Genomic DNA, 7,591 nt, shown 5'->3' on the forward strand with positions numbered 1-7,591 from the left:
GAAACTGAGCTGGAGCTACTATGGCTTGAGGTTGTAGTTCCCGGCCACGACTCTCATGTTATTGGTTGCTGCTACCGGCCACCTAACAGCCCAGGTGCCTTCTGGGCATCACTACAGTCCATTCAGAAAAAAAGATGGACTTCTAGCTGTTGGCCATAAATGGGTCAAACTGTGAGTTTTTTTAAGAATTTTTTCTGCAATCCCTATGTACTCTTCCAATTATGTTTCTGAAGTTTTTTTTGTCCAAAAAGCAAGCCATAACAAGAATAGGATTTCGGCCAGGTTTTGCCCCGAAAGCACTGAATTGGGAAAACCATAAAAACTCAGGTCGTTTGAACCCGCCTGCGACAGTGCATCGTGCGGTTCGAACCCCAGTTCAGGTACCCGTTTTGGACCCTTTTTTCAAATTTCAAATTTCGCAGCACTGCACTGTGTACGATGAAATCACGAAAAATCGCCAAATACGGGAGCTGGCCAGAGCCAGGGCCCATCTTTTTATGAATGGACTGTAGAACACAACATCGAGTGAGCTGTGGAAGGCCGGCGAAGTCTACCACGATTGTCGGCGACTTCAATGTGGACTTTGCCCATGGTCAACCATCTGCAGTACCTCTGTGCTCGATTATCAGCCCTTTCAACCTTTCCAACTATGTAACATCTCACACCTGAGTGACCTCCCATTCAGCTAAGCTGCTGAATTTACTCCTTTCATCAGCTCCACCGGTTGGCAACTGTGAAACAGTATACTTAGACATGAGTGACCATTTTGCGATTCCTGCCCACTTGCATATTAGAGTGCCGAAGCACAGCTCATCAGCACCAACGACCACGCGGCGGTTGCACCTCCTTGACTGGGACCGCTTCAGCAAGGACGTCCATCGCAAGCAGCAGGCATTTCCTGACAATGGCAACTTGGAGGAAATGATTACATCTTTCACTGAGTCTCTTCTATCACCATAAAACCACCATGCGCCTCTAGTTGCTCAGTGTGCCTATCGACGTCTCCCATGCCCATGGCTGACAAATGAACTAGGTGTGGCTGTACGGAAGCGCAATGGCTTACATCGGAAGTTGATGCGGGACCAGGGGAATGCAAGATTACGCGAGGAACATAAATCAGCTCGTTATGTGGCTGGGAAGCTAGACAGGAAACTGCACAACCAGTAGTTTACCACCCAATGCCAAACTACCAACCAGAGGAAACTCTGGAGGGTACTAAATACTGTCACTGGCAGAAGGAAGCAATCGCAAATCCCTCAAGCGCCTTTGCCAGAGCTAATTCGAGAGTTTGGCGGAGTAGTGAATGATCCAACACGTCCACCCCACCTCCAGCTGCCGTCGGGCTCAAGCCTCCAATGCAGCTTAAATGTATTCCAGCCTGTCACAGTGACAGATGTCGTGTCATGCCTTAAATCAGTGGATGCAAGCAAAGCCACGGGCAGTGATAGGATTCCCAGTTTCCTGCTCAAGCAACATGCCTCTGTTCTTGCTCCGAATCTCACCAGCATTATCAATTTGTCTCTTAGAACTGGACATGTTCCGCCAACCTTCAAAGTGTCACATGTCAGTTGCCTATTTAAGAGTGGCGACCCAACCCTGCCCCAGAACTATCGTCCAGTGTCTCTCTTCCCCATTATCCCCCTTATTCTGGAGACAATGGTTAAGAGACAGCTCACTGCCTATCTGGAGACACACCAGCTATTGCCCGACAGCCAGTTTACTTATCGCAAGCAACATTCGACTGAGGATGCACTTGTGTTAGCTGTTAATCGATGGTCCACCGCTAGATGCATTAACTGGGACAGTGTTCGTTGATATGTCGAAAGCTTTCGACCGTGTTAAGCAAGAACGTCTAGTTACAGTTTTGTTTTCCCGTGGTATAGCTGGAACTGCATTGGAATGGTTCGCTGACTACCTCTCAGGGCGTTTCCAGAGTGTCAATTTCCTGGACTCTGTTAGTGAGGCCGTCAGTTGCTCCTGTGGTGTTCCGCAAGGTAGCGTTCTTGGGCCACTGCTTTTTGTGCTCTACACTAGTGAACTCCACACCGTACTGCCACTTTCTGTACAGCACTAAGACAGATGACATTGTCATCGACTGCTCCCATTCTGATCCTGCTGTAGTGTGCAGAACCCTCACGCAAGCCATGACAAACACTGCTACCTGGCTGGAGGACATTGGCCTGCTCCTCAACTCTTCCAAGACACGGTTGCTCTTCACCCAGCGACGAGGCGCGGCTGCAATACAACCGGCGAGAAACTTTCTGTGACCTCTACAGCCCAGTACCTTGGTTTAGTCCTGGATAATGATTTATCCCGGGCTCCACATGTGGAGTATATTGGTCGCAAGACAGTGCGAACAATTGGTCAGCTCTGGAGGCATGGACGAGGACTGAGTTTGCTTGCCCGGCGAACGTGGTTCCTGAGCATGATCCTTTCCCAGCTGTGTTATGGCTCAAACAGTTTTTTTTCCAGGAATTAGCGCACACCTGCTTGGTCAGCTTGAAAAGACGTTCAAGGCTGGCATCCATGCCACCTTGCAACAGCGGCTCTTGACTCCAACTGCCCCGCTGCTCTCTATGCTCAGCATTGTTAGTCTACCACATACATTATACACACAAAATTGTCGTATTTGATCATCGATGCATTAACTCCTCCTGTAGCCCCCTTCTTCAACAATTATTCACCCGAACGGCCCCAGAGACTGTTCCGGAGGAGCAGCGCACCACACGGGGACAAGTGTCGAACTAGCTTCAAGTTCCCTTTCTTGCGGGACGATCAATCATGATGTTTCGGGGAAGCATTCTCTGGAACGCTCTCCCCTCTGATTTTAGAGTGATAGGTGTCCCTGGTCCCTTCCGGAAAGCTCTTTCTGCCATTGATATACTTACTTTGTGAATATCCTCATTAAACTTTTATTTTCTTCTTTTGGTCCTTTCTGTCGTATATGAGGCATGGGCAGCAAAAACTAGGGTTAGGTGATATTTACCGAAAAAGATTTTTGATGGCTTTGAGCTGTCCACTAAATGAGTGATCTATGGGCCAAATTTTGGAGCTCTGGGCACCTTCCAAGATGGTAAAAAGAACGCCCGAAATGATGGGTGAAGGTCGACAAAAATGGTCAGCAAAAGGGCAACATGGAACGCAGTTACAGCTAGCTCTAATGGAGTGGCTGAGAATAATTTAGCATATTTATAGGTCTTCAGGGAAGCACAGAGTACTCTAGTTGATAATATTCTAACATTGTTCCCTGCACTTGCTGCAATGTTACTTGACAACTCAATCCATGTCATGCGCAGGTCTGGTGTTGTATGCAAACTTATCAGACAGAAAGAAGACAAGCAACTGACGTTTTACATGGCTGGGAAGAATCTACAACTTAGTCCACGACTAGATATACATGCTGGGCCAAGCCAGATACATCCACCAAGCATGTTTTGCTCTCCTACGCACAGCAGCTCATAGATACATGCATTATACTGTGACAAATTTCATGCGCACCGCAAGCGTGCAAGTATACTTGCAACAATTTTATTCTATCAAGTAAGGTTTAGTTCATTCAGGGCTGTCTCCGTATCTCCTTATCCAGCTGCGAATAGTCGCCACAGAGTACTGAATCTCGTTCGTCACTCTCACCGCTGCTGTCCGCGTCGCCACTTCGTGTCACGGAGCTCTCAAACTCATCGTCTGCGCTGCCTTCGCTGATGGCTTGTCATCTGAGCGAAACCTCTTCACTTTCACCTGATTCTTCTTGCGGGAGACTATCACAGGCAGCTGAGTATCTCCAGAGATCCAGCTGTCAAATATTCTAGTCGCTCGTGCTCCACCAAGAATTTGTGACGGGATCGTTCCGCCAAGACATTATTTGTTCCGCTCTCTTTTGAGCGCATGATTTGCAGGCGCTACCCCGAGCGCAAACGCCTCCATGGTGACTGAAAACGCCTACCTGGGCGTCCCAAGTGCTTGGCGGATAAACTTCAACTGCGATGACAACAAATTATAGTGAAGCCACCAAGAGGAAAGCACTTTCAAAGCGATAGCGCAAGAAGTCTTTCCGCTTTGATCGCGGTGATTAAAAAACGACATCGGTTCGGTTTTTCGCAAATATTGGCATTTTGAAAAATTGCCAGGACCCCGGTTCTTGCTGCCGATGCCTCATATTATTATCATTTCTTGTTTTCCCTTGCATATCATCCCTTCATCATTCTGTGAGAACCTGTCCTATGGGCAGGTGAGAAGGCATCTCTGCCTGTTCATTTGGTGAAGTAAAATAAACAACAACAACAACACGGCTAAGGGACTCCCCCATCTATGCTTCTCTTGATCTCTTCAATAGTATTCCACTCAACCTCCGGCAAATCAACCCCAGACGAGATTTCAAAGCAAACATCCTACCACTTGTCATCTCTTCCGTATGTACTTGCTCACATTGCTCAGCACATCTATAGCTCCATTGCGCCCAGCCGATGTGATAAACTCCCTATTGCCATCGCTACTGCCTCAGCAAGCAGCTAAACTTTGATCTCTCTGTATCTGTTCCCCGTGCCTGTAATTATTTTTCTCTTATTGGCCACAGGCCATCGTGAGAATAAAAGAGTTCAAATACATACATACACACACACACACACACAAACACACACACACACAAACACACATACACACAGAGAACTGTGAGCAGTATCCAAATTAGACTCGGAGAGTTTTGACCGACCTTTGGTCTATCTTTTCAAAATTCGGAATTTAATACTTACATTTTCCAAGTGTACGTCCAGACCTGCTGGATATTCCGTGTATTCCTCGCAGCTTATTGTTTCGAAAACGAATGAAAAAAGTAAACAAAGTCACTACCAGCACAGCAACAAGACTGAGAGAAAGACCCAGAGTTAGGTAGGTATTCGACTGACTTGCGTTGGCGTCTGTTGCTGAAAGTCAGAATGCAACAGTTCAAGCAGACAAAAGGGCCGATAAGATGAATTCATCACTGACATTCATGCATGAATGAATACCAATCACTCAATGCAAACAAATGTTTCTAGCGCACAACCACCTCTCTGCTTAAACATACAACTACTATCGCAGATGCGCAACCAGCAGTCCCGCACTTCCCATTCTCATACAGTTTCACAGTCACAGCTATACGCGCTCAGGCACACCCCCAGCCACACCCCCAGCCAGTCACCCAACCACCACCCTCCAATCCACTCCCTGCACTGCAAAATACAGACTTGTCATGCTCGTATCAGTCGTTCGTACAATCAGGGAAGGTGCATTTCTTCTTGCCGGTGCCGGTGGTTGTGCTTTGGCAAAGAACGTTTTCGGCATGAAATAGTGCAGATTCATTTATGCTACAACGATGAGTCAACAACCGTGACAAGTGACAATACAACGAACAGCTCCCGGACCTAAAACGTTCAGATCCCGTAGTGTTGTGAACCTTGAACCGAAGAGTTGTGGCCGTGGTTCAAAGAGCCTGCATTGTTCTCCAAAAGAGCAGCGTCCAAAATATGCCATGCTGACACCAAAAATCACTATATGGCAGACTACTGGAGTCGTTATGGAACAGCTTTTAGAGCACTCCCATCAGTCTTCTCCATTTCGCCGACTCTACTCTCCAGATATCTGATAATCATATCAGCCTCGCCGCTGCTGCTTCTTCATCAGTCGCAAACGCTGCAGGGCTCACTCTTGACCAGCCCGCTCGGCCATTTCTTCTGCAGAACACCGGAGTTCTCAGCCCAGACCGAACTCATGAAGGTCAGCCATGGCTGCATCCTCACTCTCACACAGATTTATGTCTTCGTGGCCGCTTGCACCGACTACTATCGGTCGTCAAATCATTTGAAATAGCATTGACACTATTGATTTCCTGCAGTCCCTTTGACCTGGCTGCATGCTATGGCATTGCAGATTGTGTGGGGCGGCTGCATGACGTCATGGGCGCAACCCCTCCCCCCATACTTAGTTTTTCGAACGGAAATATCTCAAGAACGCTTTGTTGAAGGCAGGTCGGACCAACAACATTGAACTCAGCGACCCAAACTCTCCGGGTCCTGAAATTTAATTTTTTTCTCCGAACTTCCCCATTAAGTGTGCCGATTCATGACATTATGACTTACCTGTGCAATGCGTTTCATTTCCCTGGTAACCAGTTGTACATACACATGCATATGAACCAATGGTATTGTTACATTGAGCGTTGACATGACAACCATGTGTTTTTGCTGTACATTCATTGGTGTCTGATATGGTGATACAGTGGACAACAGAATAGCATAACATGCTAGTCATTGGGCACTTTCGACTACATGTTTGGACCCAGGTTTTATAATTCTCGAATGAACAGAATGAACGCATTGCGGCCATGTAGACAAACGACTACAGTGACATAAATCGTAAAAGGGGATCACGTGGGAGCCCGTGCACCCTCGCGCGCATGTGGACCTAGCACGGCGTTTACGTCGAGTGCGTCAATTCTGGAATTAGCAATTCTGGAATTACATGTCGCAATTCGGCCCTATCTTCAGAATTGACCAAATTGACGGAATTGCAATTGACGACAGATTTTGTGTAACTGAACGGCGCATCCACCATAAATAATTCGACTGTCGTGGACATGGAAATCCGGTCGCATGTCTAGTGGCCCCAGACCACTGACCATGCAGCCGTGGATAAGCGGTACACACATGCATTTATGCGCTGCAGCGCGCTGGTTGTAGCGGATCAGCATGTGCACTGCACACAGCGTTCTGTACGCGCTGAGAGCACCGGCTCCGGTCAATTGACTGCATTTCTATGTTTCTATGTCTGCTGCAGTAGAATTGGCGGAAATGTGTGCAATCGAGCCCGCCCATTGTTACAGAGGTTTACAAAGCAAACGTTTGTGCGGATTTTCGTTTGACCTCACGAAAAGGGAAACTTCATGCGAACGTTCGCAGGTTTGAACGCAACATTTGAAGAAAACGCGAAACAAAACTCGAACTACAGTAAAACCAGGTTCAAGTGACGACTTTGGTAACGGTCTTGCAGACAGAACTGTCATCATGGCATGGACTTACCCTCCACCAGCCGATAGATGCTGTCGCAGTCCGCACAATGGCAGCGGACCGACAGGCATGGCGTGGAGCCCGCACCACCTAACAGGACTGATTCTCGTGATCCACGTGATTCCGCCAGACATGTTGTATGCATATTCTATTTTATTTTATACTTTGGATAAGTTTTCCATTAGTAACAGGACTGATTCTCGTGATCCACGTGATTCCGCCAGACATGTTGTATGCATATTCTATTTTATTTTATACTTTGGATAAGTTTTCCATTAGTCCTATTGGTATTGTTGCTAACGGCGTTTGTTGATGTCACTTCTGTCATTTCATTGTATCGCATTACTCTTCAGACATCAATCCTGAATGGCATAAGCGAAAGTGGCACCCCCGCCACCTACGCGGACATGCTTTTAATAATAATAATATACTAAAGTGACCATCCCACGGTGCAAGCGAAAGCGGTCGTTAAAGCCAAGTGGTCTTTAGAACCAGGTCCCATACATTCGCGGCATATCGGATCCTGTACATACATGTACATATGCATGGTT

This window comes from Sycon ciliatum, chromosome 12 (genome assembly GCF_964019385.1).
Source record: "Sycon ciliatum chromosome 12, ocSycCili1.1, whole genome shotgun sequence".
NCBI classification, from domain to species: domain Eukaryota; kingdom Metazoa; phylum Porifera; class Calcarea; order Leucosolenida; family Sycettidae; genus Sycon; species Sycon ciliatum.